The following is a 22,715-nucleotide window of genomic DNA, read 5'->3' on the forward strand; positions in this document are numbered from 1 at the left end:
ATACTGATGGGGTTTTGGTGTTGGTGTCCTTCCTGTTTGTTAGTTTTCCTTCTAACAGTCAGGACCCTCAGCTGTAGGTCTGTTGGAGATTGCTTGAGGTCCACTCCAGACCTTGTTTGCCTGGGTGTCAGCATCAGAGGCTGCAGAAGATAGAATACTGCTGAACAGTGAGTTTACCTGTCTGATTCTTGCTTTGGAAGCTTCCACTCAGGGGTGTACTCCACCGTGTGAGGTGTGGGGTGTCGGTCTGCCCCTAGTGAAGGATGTCTCCCAGTTAGGCTACTCAGGGGTCAGGGACCCACTTCAGCAGGCAGTCTGTCAGTTCTCAGATCTCAACCTCCGTGATGGGAAATCCAGCACTCTCTTCAAAGCTGTCAGACAAGTCGCTTGTGTCTGCAGAGGTTTCTGCTGCTTTTGTTGTTGTTGTTGTTGTTGTTGTTGAGCTGTGCCTTGTCCCCAGAGGTGGAGTCTACAGAGACTGGCAGGCCTCCTTGAACTGCTGTGAGCTCCACCCAGTTCGATCTTCCCAGGGCTTTGTTTACCTACTTAAGCCTCAGCAATGGCGGGTGCCCCTCCCCTAGCCTCGCTGCTGCCTTGCCGTTAGATCGCAGACTGCTGTGCTAGCAATGAGGAAGACTCTGTGGGCGTGGGACCCTCCTGGCCAGGTGTGGGATATAATTTCCTGGTGTGCCCATTTGCTTAAAGCGCAGTATTGGGGTGGGAGTTACCCAGTTTTCCAGGTTTTGTGTGTCTCAGTTCCCCTGGCTAGGAAAAGGGATTCCCTTCCCCCTTGCGCTTCCCAGGTGAGGCAATGCCTCACCCTGCTTCAGCTCTCGCTGGTCCGGCTGCAACAGCTGACCAGCACCAATTGTCCGCCACTCCCCAGTGAGATGAACCCAGTACCTCAGTTGAAAATGCAGACATCACCTGTCTTCTGTGTCACTCGTGCTGGGAGCTGGAGACTGGAGCTGTTCCTATTCGGCCATCTTGCTCCCCCCTCACCTTTTATTATTATAAAATGTTCTTCTTTATTTTGTTTAATAGTGTCTACTCTGATTCAATTTGTCTAGTGTTAATATTGATATTCTTAGCTTCCTTTTTATTAGCATTTTCCTGGTGTATCTTTGACAATAATTTTATTCATGTCTAGATTAATTTCATAAGGAATACATGAATTTATTCGTATAAAATAATTATACAATTATGGAAATAAAGAAAAAAGTTAATGTCTCTTTTCACTTCACCTCCATTCAATTCTTACTGCCAGTGATAACTGCAATTAAGCACTTGGTATATATTTTCCAGACCCTTTTCTAGGCAGAGACACATTTTTTTTCTCTTCTAAAACTCTTATTAAGATGAATGTTGGCCTGTCTGGATGAATCTTGTGGCTTTTAATTTTTGTCTCATACTTTGCATATCCTTTCCATTCTGGGAGAATTTTTGGCTTTCTTTTCTGGTCACTGATTTTGATGTTATCTATTTTCATTCTGCTCTTTAAGTCTTCAACTGTCTAGTTTTTATTTTTGCAATACCATTTCAAATTTCCAAGAATACTGGTGGCGTTTTCTGTGGCTTTTTTTTTTTTTTTTCTTTTTTGAGACAGAGTCTTGCTCTTTCACCCAGGCTGGAGTGCAGTGGCGTGATCTCGGCTCACTGCAACTCCGCCTCCCGGGTTGAAGCAAATCTCTACCTCAGCCTCCCGAGTAGCTGGGACCGCAGGCACCCGCCACCATGCCTGACTAATTTTTTATTTATTTATTTATTTTTAGTTGAGACGTGGTTTCACCATCTTGGCCAGGCTGGTCTTGAACTCCTGACCTCGTGATCCACCCAGCTCAGCCTTCCAAGTGCTAGGATTACAGGCATGAGCCACCGTGCGCGGCCTGGCTGTTCTTATAGCTGTGATAAACATTTAAATCTCTTTTAGAATATTAATTATACTAATTATGTTTCCTTAAGTTCTTCTGTTTGTTGACTTTGGGGACTCTAATTCTGTTGTTGTTTCTCAAATGTTTGGTGACTAACCACTTGCATAAGAATCACTTTGGGTGATAGTTAAAAGTGAAGATTTCTGTTCCCCAATTTAGACATACTCTGATGATGGGGTCATGAATCATTTTCAAAAATAAGCCTTCCCAAGTGATCCTTAAGCACACTAAGTGTTCCAAACCATTTATCTAGATTATACAGTATTATTAGCTGCTGTATATTTTTCAGTTAGACTGAGTATTCGGGTAATCTTTCAGGTTTGTAAGATTGTAAGATTCTGACTCTATGAGTGCTAGGTCAAGTCATTATACTCGAGGGAGGACAATATGCAGATGTAGGTGACCCTTTAGAACATGCAAAGCAAATAGTTTATCTTCTTGGAGCAGAAGCTTCTTGGCTCTTGTGGTAGACTTGCCTAGTTTTTCTGGTAGCAGAACTCATCCTGATTTCTGTTACAATTCCCACAGAGGTCCTTAACCTAGAGTTCATGGGGATTCATATGTAGAATTCAGGGTGTCTGTGGACGTGGATGAGGAAAAAAAAATAGTTCTTTATTTTATAAAGTTCTATTTGAAATTTAGCACTTTAGTTATTAATATAATTAAATACAAACCACATTGCATATGATACCTAAGACTTTATCACTTATAGAAATTACAGATATTTTCATACCACATTACATCATATATGCTTATCACTGTGTCTAAATTGTGAGAGTTATTAGGCTCACTGCTAGATCTCATTAGTTAATATAATGAATAAAAAAGTATATCTGTCAATGGAATTGATTTCCTTTTAAAATTGCATCTGTTATTTTTATGCATTACAATTTTTGTTTTGTTTTGTTATGACATGAAGTCTCGCTCTTGTCACCCAGGCTGGAGTGCAAAGGTGTGATCTCAGCTTGCTGCAACCTCCGCCTCCCGAGTTCAAGCGATTCTCCTGCCTCAGCCTCCTGAGTAGCTGGGATTACAGGTGCCTGCCACCACGCCCAGCTAATTTTTGTATTTTTAGTAGAGACGAGGTTTCACCATGTTAGCCTCACTGGTTTGAACCCCTGACCTCAGGCAATTCATCCTGCCTTGGCCTCCCAAAGTGCTGGGATTACAGGCGTGAGTTGTTTTGAGAAGGGGTTTTAGTTTTTATGGGCTATTGGCTTGATTGTTCTGCCCTTTAATTACTTTGCAGACAGTATGTTCAGTCTCTAAAGCCTGATTCTAGAGTCCTGTTGGAAACTCTTATTATTATTATTTTTTTTTGGAGGTCTTTTCTTCCCTCAGTGGAAGTGCTTTTTGTTGAGTTTTTGCCATTAGCCTGCTCTTTGTTTTTCTTCCTACCTCCCTCTTCTTTCCTTCCTTTCCCTTCTTCTTCCATAATTACCCTCCTTATTCTTTCTTTTCTTAATTAGTTCCTTTCATTTTATTGAGAAGTTAAGACATTTGCACATTTACAGATTTAAATGATACGGTAATCTCCAATGAGTTTTGGGGAAATATAATTTAAAACAATATATCCTGCCAACCCAGGACACGCTTCACAAAGGAAAACAATTTTATAATTGATAAGCATTAAACCAGAATGTGATATATACCACAGGCAATCAGCTAAAGAAATACAGAGACATAAAGAAATCTCAATGTTTTGTATAGCTTAGGAGACACAACCCATTAGATACATGTTTTCAAATAAATGATAACTATTTCTTAAGTAAGAGGACTTGACAGTACCATTTGCATACATAGTTCATCCTAAACTCACCTGGTAATTTGAATGACTGTCTCTGTTCACTAATTGCCTGTATCCAAAGGAACTTTTTATATCTTTTTGACAGAAGACAAGTTTGTAACTTGGAGCCAGGCACCCACCAAAGTTAGACTCCTGCCTTCCCACAGAAACTGGGAAATAGGGAGACTACCTTCTTTGATGATTACATTTAAAAGAGATGACTTCCAGGTCCTTGAGAAAGACATTCTCCCAAGATTCTTTTCATCTTTGGGTTGAAAAGCTGGCGAGAAGCTTATTTAGCTTTTAAGAAGATTTACATACATTTCAAAGGGCAGAGAAAGACTCACCATGACAAGTTTTGTAAAGTAAATGGTAATGTGCCATTCCCTTTTTCCCAAGGAAAATTATATTTTGCTTTTTATAAGATCTGTATTTATCCTTACCTTTTCCCCAGAAACAAGTATTTTAAACCATTTTTTTGGTGTTTTAATCCAGAGATTGTTCTGTATATACAAGTGTGAGTATAACTGAGGGGTAAATTGTTAGCACAGTACCTGTTCTATAAATGTTTGTTGAAACCACGCTTCACTCTGTTCTCAAGCCTCTTGTAACCTAGCAAGAAGGAAACAGGGAAGGCTTTATGGAAAGGAAATTGAGCTAGGGCTTGAAGGATGGGAATTTTGATAGAATGTTTAATGACTTTTCACAGTTATCTAAAAGGGGGCTTACAAAACTCTGATGCCTATCAATATATGAGAGTTTGCAATTTTCGTGGGTAAATAAGAACTAAGTAAGATTATTTACTAGTAAGAGGCCCCTTATCTGCCAGAAAATCTTCATTCAGGAACACACCATTAAGGATGAATAGCAGAACAGAATTAAAGTTGGTCTTACTTGGGACTGAAACTGCCTTTGCAAAAAATAAAACATGAGAAAATTATGACATGAAAGATCTGATATAACCAACCCCCATCTGACCTTTAACCTCCAAACTGCCCTTAATTATTCTGTGCCAGGGCCAAGCTAACTTTAGACCACCAGATTAGGAAGAGATGAAAATCCTGAATTCTGCTAAGGTGTACACATAAACAATTAGCAGCCATTATTCTGGAGGTCACAAGATTTGCAACTCCCCCAGTTACTCCTGCAGATAACATCACTATTATAGCACCTAAGATTGACCTTTTGAGATATCTTTTTACATTTCTGAGGACGGTCTACCCCTGCCCATCTCTCCCGTGGCCCCACCCAAAAGCTGACTCCCTGTCCCACCAAACTATCCTTGAAAAACCCTAGACTCTGAATTTTCAAGGAGATTAATTTGGTAATAACTCTACCTCCCACATGGTATAGCTGACCTCGTGTCTATTAAAATCTTTATTGCAATGCCGTGGTCTTAGTGAACTGGCTTTGTGCAGTGGGCAGGAAGAACCCATTGGGTGGTTTCAGGACTGTCACGTCAGTTTGATTAATCAGTAGGTCAACATACTTTGTTTTAGATCTCATAAATTCGGCTTTCTTATTAGTAGCTGTATTAGTCTGTTCTTGTACTGCTATGAATACCTGAGACTGGGAAATTTATAAAGAAAACAGGTTTAATTGGCTCACAGTTCTGCAGGCTGTACAGGAAGCATGAGAGCTTCTGGGGAGCCTCAGGAAACTTTCAATCATGGTGGAAGGTGAAGGGGAAATAGGCATGTCTTACATGGCTGGAGCAGGAGGAAGAGAGAGGGAGGAGGTGCTATACACCTTCAAACAACCGGATCTCATGAAAACTCACTCACTCTACAGCACCAGGGGAGATGGTACTAAACCATTTGTGAGAACTCTGCCTCCATGATCTAATCACCTCCCACCAAGCTCCTCCTCCAACATTAGTGGTTACATTTTGACATGAGATTTATGATGGGGACATGCATATCCAAACCATATCAGTAGGAATCAAGACATTTCATAGTACATATCTGGGAAAAAAATATTTTTAGGTCTAAGAGATTTGGTTTATCATTTCCTTCTAATAAAAGCCTATTTCCTTCTTAGGAAAGTTGCATTCCTAAGTTCATATTTTCCTCTTTTAAAGAGAGGACTAATATCACTCCTTTTCTGTATTACCAGCCGTATTCCAGCTGTCACAAGATTTGCAACTCCCTCAATTACTCCTGCAGGTAACATCACTATGCCTTTTCTGTAGTAATGAAATGGGAATTTCCAGCCCAAGCTCATTAATACCATACTACAGTATTTGCAACAGGTAAGAAGATAGTCTGGTTAGAAACCAGATTTTGAGGAACCATACTGAATGTCAAGCTAAGAAATTTGGACTTTGTTAATGAGGAATATTTTATCATGGAAGGGACAAAATCAAACAGGTATTGTGGAAGATTAATCAGTCATGATGTGCAGATTATTTTGCAGGGTAAAATGGAGGCAAGAAAAATCAAGATATTTGTATAATATTTCAGGTAAAGTGTAATAAAAACCCAAAGTAAAGGAGTTGAAATGGAAAGGAGAGGGATAGATATGAAAAAAGAACTGACAGTTGTAGTGACTGGAAGTGGCCCAAAATAGCTTAGATATCCAATGGATCTATGTCTGGAAGAATGGTGACATCATATCTTCAGTAGGAGGACATATTAGTCTGTTCTCATGCTGTTAATAAGGACATACCCAAGACTGGATAATTTATAAAGGAAACAGGGTTTAATTGGTTCACTGTTCCACGTGGCTAGGGAGGCCTCACAATCATGGCAGAAGGCGAATGAGGAGCAAAGTTACTTCTTACATGGTGCCAGTCAAGAGAGCTTGTTCAGGGGAACTCCGTTTTGTAAAACCATCAGATCTCGTGAGACTTATTCACAACCAGGAGAACAGTATGGGGGAAACTGCCCCCATGATTCATTTATCTTCACTTGGTCCCGTCCTTGACACATGGGGATTATTACAATTCAAGCTGAGATTTGGGTGGGGACACAGCCAAATCATATCAGAGGATGAACTGAATTGGGAGAAGTAAGATAGGAAATGGAACAAGGGAGACAGCCAAAAAGAAAGAGATACAAGCTTCTGAAGATTCAAATACATTTTTTTTGGAGTTAGTTTTATAAGGTAAATTATTTTAACACAAGTATATATGGTATGTAAACTAAAATAAGCAATTATTTCCATAAATATTCTTTAAAGAATGTTAGTTTAAATTATTCCAAGTTCAGAAGATTATCTAGCATTTTTAAAAGCAGATATGTCCATAGTTCCCTTTTTATATAGCTGTAGATGCCATCATAATAATATTACAAAAAAATTTTTGGAAGGTTACATTTACTATGTAAAGTGATATTACAGTTACTTTTCTTTTGTTTCTGCCACCTGGTGCAAACTTTCTGTCTAGCATGATCAGTCTGTTGGATAAAGCACTATGTTCAAAATGGAATGATGTTTATTTTAGACATGTTCTCAGAGTAAGGTGAAATCAAGAAAAGTGAAGTAGCCTATGATAATTATTAATTCTTACATTTAAAAATTAGTAAAACATACTTTTTATTAGGTTTTGTTAGTTTGGTCATGTGAATTCCAGCTTTCATTTAGAGGAATCTGTTTTTACTTTTATGAAGAGATGGAGGGTAGTAAGTTGTAGAGTTCCTGGTTTTAAGACACAGTTTGATAAAATTTGGTTAGTAGTGTGAATCATAGTATAGCACCACATTTTGCTTTGTAGGGTATTGATTATGGCTTTATTATGGAGAACATTGTTCAGTGGCCGTGCTATTCCTAGGGTGAGCACTTATGGCTTCGTTACTGTCAGGTGTTCACTGCTAAGTTGAAGATTTAGGGTTTCCCAAATCTAGCCATGGATCTATCATTTACAGGCTTTATTTTCATACTTTAGTATTTACAGTAAGACTTGGAAAGTCAAGAAGGGTATCAGGCAATTATTTTTTGAAACTGAATTAAACTTTATGTTATGAATAAAACCTCAAAGCTTGTTTTCTGAGACCAATTGAAAAGGAAAAAAGTCTTTGTAAATTCTAAAAAGAAATTTTTTGATGAAGATAATATTGACTTTGAAGAAAATATTACCAACATAATAGTTTTTATAATGAGCATGATTAACATTTAAAAGAAATGGCAAAAATGCCTTATGTTTTCTTTGACAAATCCAGGACTCTCTTCATGGGTGTGTCCCACAGATAGAAGGGTCTCATATTTGGTTTAATTACCTGAGGTTGCTATATTAAAATTCTGAATATATTTTGAACAAGGTGCCTTATACTTGCACATTGCACTGAGCCTTTCAAATCACATTGCTGGTCGTGGATGAATCTTTTGGCTTCTTTCAGGTTGACTTGGACTCTGCTTAGTTCCCATCACCTGATACGAACTCTACTTTTAACATGTGAAATGGAGGATATAATTGCAATTAAAGTAAAGCCTGATAATTTAGGTTGATTACTGACATCTAATCAGTTTGGACTAAGTGCAAGTTATATGTTCACAAAAATCTCAGCCTCGTTAGCCACAAATGACCACTTGAAGTTAAATGAATAATTTAGTAGGCAGGATCCAAAAGAGCAAAGCCTAAAAGCCTCAGAGCAAAAGGAAAAAATGGAAAGCAAAGAATAGACATAAGGTGCCTGCCAACACTATGACTCCTCTTCAAGCCTACTCTAAGCCAATCAATTGGCATATGTCATGTCCTGTAGATGGAAAAGCAGCGTGTGCAAATATATACCGTACGCATGCATGGATCTGCTATGCAGCTGTTGGAGGTTATATTTGTTAAGCAGCCTGACAATATTCATGAGTTTTGAAAAAAGGTAGTTGCATTATGGGAGGTAGATTAATCTTGTTTGTTTCACATGGAAACCATGCTGTCCCTAATAGGCATAGTGGCTTGCTTCTTCCATGCCTAGAATGAGTCTGACATTATTTTTTTCCTCACATTACTATCTTAGTCATGTGAGTGTTGAGTCAGTCTTACAGACAGGGAGGGAAGCCCCATGCAGAGTAGGACCTTTGGTGATGGATGAAGCAATGTAATAAATAGATACAGCCAAACAGATGAGTGACTCAGAGACAGAGAGAGCTTCAGTCGGGGTCAATTGACGCTTCGATGGAAAAACAGGAGGAAACACATACTGAGACACATCAAACTGAAGGTAGTGAGAATAGTCCATTTTAGTTGATATTTTCTGATACATATGAATTTCTAAGTCTTAATATTTCTGACCTAAATATAGGGCTTAAAATATTTGTAACAAGGTGTAACGTGTATGATGTTCACATTACAGTTGTTTTTGTAAAAGTGAATGAAAAGTGCATGCGTGACTGTCTTTTGGGCTTTGGGGGAGTTAATGAGGAAAGGGCAATGGGCTGAACAGTATTGTTTACCTGGTATATGACTTGTGGGCATATTTGGGGGTCATGGCTTGAGCTTGGGAAAGCATTAAAGAATTTTGACTTGATATAGACTCTTACTCCTGGCCTTCCTTGTGTGGGTTGATTTGGAGATGGGATCACTTTACCTCATTCAGGCAGGCTGCAGTTTACCAAGGTGCCTCCTTGGAACCACCCATGGTTAGAGGGAGAATTTTGGTGCTGATGCAGAGGCGGTATCAACCAATAATCTTGGTTCTATAGGAATTTTGTGCCTTCTTTAGAGAGTATTAAACAGCCCTTCTTTACTTTAAAAGTCCCCTTAAATTGAGAAGTTGGATGCTCTTCTCTTTTTATCAACAGTAAGAGTTTCTATTTTTTAATCATGCATTCCTGAGCATATTTTGAAGTTTCTACATACTTTCCCACCACCAGATCTTCAAATATGGAATAGCAGGCAAGGTCACAACTAAGTTAATTAAAAAACCCTTTAAATTTAATAATTTCTCATCCAGGGTGCAGAAAAATTTCAGCCCATTTCTTCCTATATTAGTTTTCATCAGGACCCAATATATCTCTCCTGTTAGCTATTGTGATATGTGCTTCTGCTTGTCTCTCTAGATGAAGCACTCCTTCTCAGAGATTTTGGCCTTCATATTCAGTTGATTTTTCCTGTCTGCAAAGAAAGGGGACAAAGTGTTCTTACCATACTTTTGCTTGGTAGTCACAATAGTTAAGTAATGTTTTATAATATCCTGATAAGAAAAGTCTGGAATGGTGTTCGGTGATGGGGTTTTCCTCGATGGCATTATGTATTGTTAAATTTAAAAGGTATAGTTTATGCTCTTTAATAGCACATCCCACTACATAAGATCAATATCTACTTGAAAAATAGTCTAGTTATGAATGATACTATTCTTTCAACATTAATTTCATTTTGAATGTTGTTTCGCATCCCATTTGCCAAAGCTATGTGAATATTGTAAAGTTCAGGAAGGGACATGCTGAACACCTGCACTTAATAAAAATACAAAAACCAAGCCTGGACGTGGTAGCGCATGCCAGTAATCCCAGCACTTTGGGAGGCCGAGGCGGGTGGAACATGAGGGCAGGAGATCGAGACCATCCTGGCTAACATGGTGAAACCCTGTCTCTACTAAAAATACAAAAAATTAGCCAGCCGTGGTGGCGGGCACCTGTAGTCCCAGCTACTCGGGAGGCTCAGGCAGAAGAATCGCTTGAACTTGGGAGGCGGAGGTTGCAGAGAGCCAAGATTGTGCCACTGCCTTCCAACCTGGGCAACAGAGTGAGACTCCGTCTCAAAATAAAAACAAAACAAAACAAAACAAAAAAACTTGTAGTCATTTACAATTTTCTATGGTGATGAAAGCTGGATTTTTATTTGGCTAAATTGTCAGGTACCTCCACAGTTATCCCTTTATCACTTAAATGTTCTTTTGAATCATGAAACACAGAAGCATATTGGTTTTAGTACTGCCAATGTGAATGACACAAGACCCTTTAGCAAACTGTTTCTTCTCTTTTACTTTCTTTTTTTTGGTCACTTCTTCTCTTTTCCAATCTCTTTTCTCCATTCCTCCTCTTCTGTCCTGTCAGTCCCTTTCTCCACACTCCTTCCATCCCCTTTCCTCTTTCTCTTCCCCCTTTACCTTATTTTTTTTTACATCTCCCTCCTCTTTCTCTCCTTCCTTTCTCCTCCTCCATCTTCCCCTCCTTCCTATATTGCACATGTTCCTGTTCCTTCATAGAATGAAAAATGTAAATCATATTGATAAAGCACCAAGGGAAAAAATAAGGCTCTTTGGTAAAAATTTTAAAGACTATAAATATCAAAGCATAGCAGAAGGAATGATCTTGGTTTAACATTTTTCTGACCAACTTTTGAGTATGTCATTATATAACTAGCAAAGCAAAAAGATCTGAACAGTGTAAAGTGCATGAACAGTTGATTTTTCTACAGGTGTTCTCAATTTGGAAAGGATATTAAGCCAGGGACTGACATTTTCAGTCTTGCATCGACATTCTATAAGAACAGCACCAGCAACATCCTTCATTAATAAGAGAAGGATATAAAATGGAGCAGAATGAATTAAACTGTGAAATAGATGAATGTTGCTTTTGATCGCCCTTTCCATGTTCCCTGTCTTCCCACTGATGCTCCGTATTTCTAAATCCTAGCCACACAAGACTTGCTTCCTGTCCTTCCACACTGTGACTCATATTCTTTGGAGCTGCCTCTTGTTTAGTCTAACTCATTCTCAACTAGTCATTAGGGAAAAGGACCTGATAAAGGAAGGCCTTAGTGACTGGCAACAGCTTAAACTTTTTTCCTCCACCAGTGCTTTCTCCAAAGATACCCACTTGTTTAGGGAAATAGTGTTTTTAATCACAATCAATCAACCATCAACCGTCTAGGTACCTAAAGGATATCACAACATATCCTGGCATAATCTCACATGGAAAATAAAATGAAAATCAACTTTAAGAGTTGTGCTGTTCAATGTGGTAGCCACTACTCACATGTGGCTTTTCAATTTAAAATTAAATCAGTCATATTTAAATAAACTAAAAATTCAGTTTCTTACTTGTACTATCCAAATTTCAGATGTTCAGTATCTACTACGTTGACCATTGTAGATACAGAAAATTTTCATCAACATAGAATACTCTTTTGGACAGTACTCCAGAGTGTACTTTAGAGTCAATACAGTTTCTTCACAATTTCTTACCACGACAATATAGCTTTATGTAGACTCCAAAATGATGATTTTGTGGCACTTATAGGTTCATACGTCCTAAAGTAAAATTAAACACAATGACTAGAGCAAATTTTTTTCTTAAGCCCTAGTTAACTGGAAAATGACTTAGAAACATTTGAGTTAATTTCTATTTAACTGAATATTAAACTGTAGGAAAAGTGGAGATTTTTAACTCTTTTCATGCCAAGAACATCTTTAGTTGGTTGTAACTTCAAAATATTCAGAATGCCCACAATCCTTAAACAGCAGTACTCTAGAGAATATGGGGAAGACATCGGGGACCACATCAAGAATATCTTAAGGATGCTGTTATTGAGAAGTTGTCACCACCCAGCAGTCATTTTCACACTCATCATTGTTAAGGAATTCTATAGCAGACATGACTTTGAGAGTTTTACAGTTGCAAGCTATGACTGCGCCACATTGGCTACTTGTTTTAATGCTCTACGGTGGTGCACAATTCACCCATGAATCCAGGGCTTGTGCTTAACCTGCTATTTCTCCCAAAGGACATAATTATAGACAGAAGTGAAAGGCAGAATCAAACAGAAATAGAGCTCAATTGGGATTACTTATTTTTTTCCGTTTGCCCCCTGTGTACCTTTTCTTCTTTGTTGATGAATTGTTTTCTGGGAGAACTCCACAGGAATAACAATTGACATAAACCTAGAAATGACAGGAACTATTCAAACGTTTGTTTAAATTTTGCAGATTTGTAGTCATTTAGGCTCGGAATTATAAACCTCATGGACATAGAAGGTGGGACACACGTGCCATTACTGAGAAATTAAGATTTAATATACTTAAAAATATTGGGGCATATACTTTATTTTAATAACAATCTCATTGTGTATAAAAATCATCTGTATTTTCTCTAAGTTCAACATAGACAGAATAAGTTAATCACTGTTGCGTCTATATTTTTAGGATTTTTTACACATTTTAAATACAGACCTTGTAAAACACAAACATGTAAACACATATTTCCAAACAGATAATCAATCACAAAGGCTCCTTCATTAATATATATTGCCTCAGTCTACAATATTATGGTAAGATTAATTCAATATAATATTCAGTATCACAACAAAATCAACAGATTCCTGGAGGTGCTTATGTTACTATCCTTTAATACAGCGGTTGTGAAAATAGGAGAATCCTTCAAGGTTTATCGTATTATTGATATAAAAAGATAAAACTGAAAGAATTCACGATGTGTGGTGCTGTGCATAGACAGGTTTGCTTAACTGACAGAAATATGCCTAGGAGAAGAGGTTACTACCTTAGGTGAAATGAATGAAAGCAGATGAGTGAAATTTTTATCACTGTTCTGGTTTAACCATCATTACAGTATTAGGGCTATTTAAATGGTGTATGTTCATTACTTAGAAGATTTTTAAAGGAGTCTGTATGTATTATATTTAATTGATAAGTATATTGAATATCTAAAATATTTGCTTTTTTTCTGTTGTGCTAATTGATACACAACAAAATGTAAGTTAGGTACCCTGTGACTTACTATAGCTAAGTATGTATTTAAATTTGTATGTGTAGATTACACTAATTTGCCAAAGTGCTATAAATAATTTGTGTTGATCATCTTGCTAATTTAGTTTATTTTTCACATTTTGCCTTTTTAAAGAGACTTTTTTATATCTAAAGCTTCTATTCTTTAGATTAAGTGGAAATGCATTAAAACAAGAAATATACTACACGAAAGGGAGTCTGTGAGCTCTCTCAATAGCATTTTCTGTTGGTAATCATAAGGAAAAATTTCATTCCACTTTTATCACTCATTCTGAAGATTGATAATGTAGTTGCTTGAGAAACATTACTTATGCTATGTGCTTATTATTTCTGCTGCTCTCAACGTGAAGCATAGCATGTGTTTTTGTGAAGAATGTCGGTACTTGATTATAATCATAGCTGCATCTCGTTTGATAGGCAATTTCACTTTGGAGAATAGGTGTAAGATTTTGAGTATTTTCAGTGTAAATCAGGTCAATCCCATCAGAGAATATAGAGTATGTGAATGATGAATAGCATTTATTCCATCATGTTATTAAAATACAGAAAACTTTTTCCAACCAAAATATTGATTTTGTGCTTCAGCTTGTTTAAGATTGTGTATAAGTTCTACATGTCCTGGTAAGGCATGGCCACGGCCTTGTTCAGAATCTGAAATATATTGGATGATTAATAAATATTGGTGGAATGATACACATCTGTATGGTCTATTGGAGTGTTCTGTTTAGGAAAAGCTGCTTCCTTCATATGGGTCTATGGCTTTATTCATCAGGTATAGACGGTAGTGCGTTTAAATGCAGAAAATAACATTAGCAAGGAAACCACTGAGGTGGACCCTATTCCGCCCCCCCCATCCCAGATATTAAAACGTGTTATAAAGCTACATTAACTAAAGTCCTATATGGTAGGTGTAGGTTTTATTTTCCTCATTCTACCAGGGATGGAATAAAGGCGTCAGCAGTTGAAATCACTTTCCCAATGTGAGTAGGGGGCCAAAATTCATGTTCAGTTTTTCTGACTCCAGAGCTCCACTGAAAAAGAAAGCCCTGATACTTTTAGGTCATATGTCTTTATTTTCTTCTTCTTCTTCTTCTTTTTTTTTTTTTTTAAGATAAGTATCCATATTTATCCCATTAGTAAAAACGTTTTTATAATTTACCTTTTAAGTAGCATTATGAATTAATGGCTCCCCAGACTCAACATGTCCAAATAATACTCAATTTATCAGGAACTAAATAGTATGAGCTCCTTTAAATGGACTGGATTCCTTTGTTCTTTTGCTGTCATCCCTGCTAATTTTAAGTGATTTTGGTTTCTGGCCACCAGATATTCCAGACACATTTTGATTCTTCCCATCCTAAGATATAAAATCAGCAACCTTACATGGAGTACAGATTCCTTATAGGGAATATTAGTATTAAATAAAAGGCTTCCAGCCCTTTAGTATTAAAGAAAGGCTAGATGACTTTTCTGTAATACTAATTTTTTTCTTATTTTAAAGACTTTTTTTTAGAGCAGTTTTAGATTAACAACAAAATTGAGAGAAATGTACAGAGATTTTCCCCCATTGTGTTCTGATCCCCTGCTCCTACACATGGATGGCCTCTCCATTATCAATATCCCCCAAATGTGGTGCATTTGTTACAATTGATGAACCTAAACTGACACGTTGTTATCACCCACAATCTCTAGTTTATATTAGAGTTCACTCTTAGTGTTGTATATTCTGTGGGCTTGGAAAAATGTATAATGAAATTCATCCACCATTATTATCATGTAGAGTATTTTTACTGCTTTAAAAATTCTCTGTTCTCTGCCTGTTCCTCCATCCCTCCTTGCTAACTGCTGGCAACCACTGACTTCTTACTGTCTCCATAGGTTTTCCCTTTTTAGAATGTCATATACTATAGTTGGAATTACATAGGATGCACCATTTTCATATGAGATTCTTTCATGTAGTAATATGCATTTAAGTTTCCTCTATGTCTTTTTGTGGCTTGGTATCTCATTTATTTTTAGTGCTGAATAATATTCCATTGTCTGGATGTACCACAGTTTATCCATTTACCTACTAAAGGACCTCTTGGTTGCTTCCAAGTTTTGGCAGTTATGAATAAGCTGCTATAAACATCCATGTGAAGGTTTTTGTGTGGACATGTTTTTGACTCATTTGGGCAAATACCAAGAAGTGCAATTGCTGGGTTATATTGTAAAGTATGTTCAGTTTGTTTTTCAAACAACCCCGTTAAAAAGTGGGCAAAGGACATGAACAGACACATTTCAAAAGAAGGCCTACATGTAGCCAACAAACATAGTTTTAAAAAAGCTCAGCATCATTGATCTTGGAGAAATGCAGATCAAAACTACAATGAGATATCATCTCGCACCAGTCAGAATGGCTATTATCTAAAGTAAAAAAATAACAGATGTTGGCAAGGTTGTGGAGCAAAAGGAACACTTATACACTGCTAGTGGGAGCCTAAATTAGTTCAACCATTGTGGAAAGTAGTGTGTCAATTCCTCAATACCTAAAAACAGAAATTCTATTTGACCCAAAGGAATATAAATCATTCTATCATAAAGACACATGCACACATATGTTCACTGCAGCACTATTCATAAGAGCAAAGACATGGAATCAAACTAAATGCCCACCAATGATAGACTGGATAAAGAAAATCTCATACACATATATCATGGAATACTATGCAGTTGTAGAAAGAGTGAGATTATGTCCTTTGCAGGAACATGGATGGAGCTGGAGGCCATTCTCCTGAGCAAACTGAAGCAGTAACAGAAAACCAAATACTGCATTCTCTCATTTGTAAGTGGGAGCTAAATGATGAGAACACATAATGGGAAACAACAGACACTGCTGCCTAATAGGGAGTGGAGGGTGGGAGGAGGGAGAGATTCAGGAAAATAATGAATGGGTACTAGGCTTAATACCTGGTGACAAAATAATCTGTATAAAAAACCCTCATGACACAAGTTTACCTGTATAACAAACCTGCACAGGTACCCCAACTTAAAAGTTTTTAAAATAATTGTTTCATTTTTAAAATTTGAATTAAAACAATTTTAAATATTCAATTGACAAACAAAGAATGTATATATTAAAGGTATACAATGTGATGATTTTATATACATGTGCATTGTGTAATTATTACTCCAATCATATTAATTAACATATCCATTACCATCTATGTTGTACATTGGATCCCCAGAGCTTGTTTATCTTATAACTGAAAGTTTGCCCCCATTCATCAACATCTCCCCATTTCCCACACCCTCTCATCCTTGCCAACTGCTGCTTCACTCTGTTTTTTATGATTTATGTCAAATCGAAACTGATTTTACATATAAGTGATATCATATTGTATTTGTCTTTCTGTGTCTGGCTGATTTCACTTAGCAAAATGCCCTCCAGGTTCATCCACAAATGGCAAGATTTCCTTCATTTCTTATGGCTGAATACTATTCTATTGTAAGCAGTTGTATATATACATATATATGACCATTTCTTTTTTCATTCATTCATTTACAGACACTTAGGTAGTTGCCATGTTTTGGCTATTGTGATAATGATGGAATGAATGTGGGAGTGCAGATGTCTCTTTGAGTTACTTAGTTCCTTCAGATATAAATTCAGAAGTGGAATTGCTAGATCTTATGGTAGTTGTATATTTAATTTTTGAGGAATCTCCCCACTTTTTTTCATAATGACTGTATCAATTTACATTCCCACCAACAGTGTGCAAAAGTTCCCTTTTCTCCACATCCTCTCAAATACATATTATCTCTTGTGTTTTTAATAATATCCATCCTAACAGGTCTGAGGTAATATCTCATTGTGGTTTTGAGTTATATTTCCCTTGATGATCAGTGCTATTGAAGATCTTTTGATGCACTATTGGCCTTTTGTATGTTTTCTTTTCAGAAATGTCTATTCAGGGTCTTTACTTATTTTTAATTGGATTATTGTTATTATTATTATATTGTTATTGAGTGGTGTGAGTTCCTACTATATTTTGGATATTAACCCCGTATTGAATACGTGGTCTGCAGATATTTTCTCCCATTCTTTCTGTGTGTTGCCTTTTCATTTTGTTGGTTGGTTGCTTTGCAGAAGATTTTTAGTTTGATGTAGTCCCACTTAAATCTTTTTGCTTTTGTTCCTTGTGCTTTTGGTGTCATCTAAAAAGACATTGTTGAGACCAGTGTCAAGAATCTTTTACCCACTGTTTTCTTCTAGGAGTTTTACAGTTTCAGGTCTTACAGTTATGTCTTTTATCCATTTCAAATTAATTTTTGTGAGTGATGTAGATAAGGGTCCAATTTTATTTTATTTTTGTATATAAATATTCAGTTTTCCCAGCACCCTTTATTGAAGAGACTATTCTTTCCCCATTGTGCTTTTATCGAATATTAGTTGACTGTATATGTATGTGTTTATTCCTGGACTCTTAATTCTATTCCAATGGTGTTTATGTATGTTTTTATACTAGCACTATACTGTTTTGATTACTATAGCTTTGTAATATACTTTGAAATCAGGAAGTGTGGTCCCTCCAGTTTTGTTCTTAAGATTGTTTGGCTATTTGTGGTCTTTTGCGGTTTTGTATGAATGTTAGAATTGTTTTTCTATTTTTTTGAAGAATACTGTTAGAATTTTGACACAGATTGTTTTGACTCTGTAGATCACTTTGGGTAATATAGACATTTAACAGTACTAATTATTTTGATCCATGAACATCAGGGTACTTTTTCATTTGTTTGTGTCCTCAATTTTTTTCATCAATGCCTTGTAATTTTTAATGTAATCACAGATCTTTCAAATTTGTGGTTAAATTTGTTTCTAAGTGGTTTATGTTTCTGATGCTCATATACATTGCATTTTTTTTCCAGATAGTTTTTTGTTAGCATATAGAAATGCAACTGATTTTTATAATTTGGGTTTGTGTCCTGCAACTTTATTGAATTTGTTTATTAGTTCTAATAGGTTTTTGGTTGAGTCTTTGAGTTTTCTATGCATAATATTGTATAATCTGCAAGCAGAGAAAATTTTACTTCTTTCTTTCCCTAATTTGTATGTGTTTTATTTCTTTTTCTTGCTTAATTGCTCTGGCTAGGACTTCCAGGAATATATTAAGTAGAAATGGTGAGAGTGGGAGAATATGTCTGATTTTGTAAGAAACTGCCAAAGTGTCTTTCAAAGTGGTTTTATCACTTTGCATTCCCCTCAGCAATGAATGAGAGTTTGTATTACTCCACATTCTTGCCAGCATTTGGTGTAGTCAGTGTTCTGGAATTTGGCCATTCTAATAGATGTGTAGTGGTATCTCATTACTGTTTTACTTTGCATCTCCCTTATGACTTATGCTTATTTTCATATGCTTATTTTCTATCTGTATATATTTTTAAGTGAATTATCTGTTCAGGTCATTGGCCTATTTTTAAAAATCAGGCTATTTATTTATAGTTGAGTTTTAACAATCCTTCATATGTTTTGGATAATATCCTTTATCAGATATGCCTTTTACAAGTATTTTCTCCCAGTCTGTGGCTTGCTTTTTCACTCTCTTGATGTCTTTATTTTTTAACAGACTTATGTTAGCCAAACATATTTGTAATAGTTTAAATAGTGTAAACCCAACATAAAAAGATTGAAATTCTTGCAACTGATTAATTTATAAAACAATATCATATTCATTCTGGTAAACAAAGAAAGCATTTTGTCTATTTGATTCCAGAATAGTTGATTAATACTTGAATCTAAAAGAATAGTAAATGTTTGATCCATAATTATATTTTTAAAATTTAAGATGTATATTTATTTATTTATTTTTGTAGTTAGCTATTTAATGAGGTTCTTAAGACATTTAGAACACCAATTTGTGAGGATAAATTCGTTTCGTCAGGGCAAACACAGATCGCAGGTAGCCCTGGAGCTGAGGAACAGCTTTGATTTTTGGCAGAATTTGTGAGTCCACAGCTTTCTGATCAATCTTGCGCTGCTCTGTAATCTCGTATTTCTCTTTTTCTGTGTCGAAGATCTCACCTTCCTGGTGTCTGGGCTTCCGCAGCTGCTGCTTCTTGAAGTAAGCATCAGTAAGAGGTTTTGGGATTTTGACATTGCTGATACCGATTTTGGTTGAGGTGGCAATGACAAATTTCTGGTGTGTTCTTCGTAGAGGAACTTGATTGAGGACCAGAGGTCCAGTCACAAGTAACAAGCCACTAGCCAGCTGCTTCAGGAAGACCACCCTCTTGCCCCTGTGGCGTCCAGTGAGGATGATCAGAATGGTCCCGGGGGTAATGCTGGCTCGCAGTTTTCTCACGTGCTGACTGAAGGGTTTTTTGCTGTGGCTCAACAGCTTTCGAGGCACATCTTCAGTAGGATAGTATCTAGGCATTTTGCGAAGTTTAACCACCCGGGTACCGCCGTTCTTGTTCCCACCAACTGGTTTTGTAAGAGTTGCAAGAACCTTCTCCTTTTTCTTTTCAACCTTGGATTTAGCGGCTAAGTACTTCCTCTTGTACATGGCCTTTCTGGAATACATGGCAGATCGGGAATACCTGCCAATTCCTCTGACAAGGACAGGGTTGCGGCTGCAATGGGGCTTCCCCTTCTTGGGCTTCTTAGCCTTAAGGTTACCCTTTTTTTACCTTGCCACCAGCATCAGCCTTCTTGGCTCCGGGTTTCTTCTCTTTAGTATCTGGCTTCTCAGCTTTTTCACCTGCCATCTTGCAAGATGGGAAAGAGCTACTTTGTATTTTTATAAGTAATATGAAATGAAGCCTAGTTATTAAAAAATTAAAACCTTACTACCCCAGTTTGGGTTCTTGTCTCATCCTCCTCCCAAAATAATAATTGCTATGGTATTGGTATGTTTCCTTTAGTCCTTTTCCTAGGCTCTCAGATACATATACATATGCACTCAGAGAAAATACAAAGTGTTGTGTGCTCATTTTAAAAATATGTAATATCATTATATATATCATTCTGCCATTTTGTTTTTTATTTTATCATGTATTCTGGTAATTTTTCAAGCTATTATATATAGATTCATCCCACATTGTTCTCTCAAATACATATAGAGCTATGATCTCAATCTTCTCAAAATGTAGCAATTATTTCTGTTTCTAGAGGCCATAGGGTTTTCTTTCACTATAAGTCATATTGATTAAAATAATCCTTATGTTATAAGTTCTTTTCTGAAAGATAGTCTTTAGGCTACAACCAAAACCAAAAATGATAAGCAATGCATATTTAAACTGCATCTTCTCCATTAACTGATTTAATATAAGACATTCCCTACATCACTATTTGAATTGGTTCTCATACTTCCATTCTATGGGTAGTATACATCTTTTGTATTTTAAAATATTGATGTGTGCCAATTTAATTTAATTTTAATCATTCTTTCATAGTGTCAGATTTTTCAAAACTCCTACAGATGGATGAAATATATATTCTCCTGGTTTCATAGATCCCTTCTCTACCTTTGACGCAGTTTTTTTGTCTACTCAGATGTAAAGTACCTCTCTTCAATTTGGCTTGTTTTCAAGTTTCAGTCTTTCTGCTTCTAGTTCTATAATTATAATGCTGATGCCTGCTCAGGTAGACTTGATAACATAAAATCTGGATAACATCACATCCAAACTGTTTTTTAGCAGTTCATTTAAACATTTTTAAATTAGTGAATAAAAATTATATATATTTGTGGCATATAACGTGATGTTTTGATATACGTATACATTATTCTGTGGCTACATCAAACTAATAAATGCACTACCTCACATACTTTTTTTTTGTGGTGAGAACACTTAATATCTACTCTTAGCAATTTTCAAGTATATAGTACATTATTATTAACTATAGTTACCAAGTTATACAATAGATTTCCTGAATTTATTCCTCCTGTCAAAGTAAAATTTTGAATCTTTTGACCAGCATCTCCTGAATCCTGTACCTGTCCCCAACCCCTGGTAACCACCACTCCACTCTGTGTCTGAGTTAGATTCTTTTAGATTTTACATATAAGTGAGATCACGTGGTATTTGTGTTTCTGTCATGGCTTATTTCACATAACATAATGTCTTCTAGGCTTATCCATGTTGCTGTAAATGACAGAATTTTCTGGTTTTTTGGTTTTTTTTTTGGACAGGGTCTCGCTCTGTAACTCAGGCTAGCGTGTAGCGGCATGCTCACAGCTCACCGCAACCTCGACTTCTTGGGCTCAAACAATTATCCCACCTCAGCCTCCCTAGTAGCTGGAACTACAGGCATGCGCCACCACACCTGGCTAATTTTTGTATATTTTGTAGAGATGAGGTTTTGCCATGTTGCCCAGGCTGGTCTCGAACTCCTGGACTCAAACCAGCCACCCACCTCAGCCTCCCAAAGTGCTGCAATTATAGGCGTAACTCATGGCACCCTGCAGATTTTTTTCTTTGTAAAGGTTGAATAGTATTCCATTGCATATATACATTTTCTTTATCCATTTGGCCATTGGTAGACACTTAGGGTGATTCCATATGTTGGCTATTGTGAATAATGCTGCAGTGAACATGAGAGTACAGATATCTCTTTGACATACTGATTTCATTTCCTTTGGATATATACACAGTAGTGGGATTGCTGATTAGTTCTATTTTCAATTTTTAAAGGAACCTCCAGCTGTTTTTCATGATAGCTGTATCAGTTTATATTTCTACCAGCAGTGTATAAGGATTCCCCTTTTCTCTATATCTTTGCCAACAAGATTACCTATAACTTTCAATTCCAAGTTCTGTGGATGTAAATCCCTCCCTGAGAATTCTATGAATGACTGGTTTGCCAGGCTCAAATGATCCTCCCACCTCAGCCTCCTGAGAAGCTGGGAATACAGGGATGTGCCACCTTGCCTGGCTAATTTTTATATTTTTTGTAGAGACAGGTTTCACTGTGTTGCCTAGGCTGATGTTGAACTCCTGGGCTTGAGCAATTGGCCCACCTCTGCCCCCAAAGTGCTGGGATTACAGGCGTGAGTCACTGTGCCTAGTCCTGCTTTGCCTTTAATCATTTTGATTCTGCATTTAATTGTCCAGACTTACGCCTGGTCAATCTGTACTTAACTAACTACTCTATTTATTTATACAACACATCCACATCGTGGTTATGTATTTTTGTGATTTTTTTTTGGTTAATAGTTGTCAGTTCTGAGATGTGAGCCCTGTGAGGAGGGCAGGGATCCTCACCATTCTATTACCAATTCCTAGCACAGTACCTGGCACATAGTAGGCTCTTTAAGAGACTCAAAATATAAGGAAGGAATA

At 36.8% G+C, this 22,715-nt stretch overlaps 1 protein-coding gene and 1 pseudogene across 3 annotated transcripts in view; one reads left to right on the top strand and one right to left on the bottom strand.

Moving 5' to 3' along the window:
• Positions 1-22,715, top strand: part of CTNNA3 (catenin alpha 3) — a 1,853,344-nt gene that overhangs the window by 562,164 nt on the left and 1,268,465 nt on the right. The window lies entirely within an intron of this gene.
• On the bottom strand, positions 19,273-20,141 carry LOC103216110 (large ribosomal subunit protein eL6 pseudogene; annotated as a pseudogene).

Source organism: Chlorocebus sabaeus, chromosome 9 (genome assembly GCF_047675955.1).
Source record: "Chlorocebus sabaeus isolate Y175 chromosome 9, mChlSab1.0.hap1, whole genome shotgun sequence".
Lineage (NCBI taxonomy): Eukaryota > Metazoa > Chordata > Mammalia > Primates > Cercopithecidae > Chlorocebus > Chlorocebus sabaeus.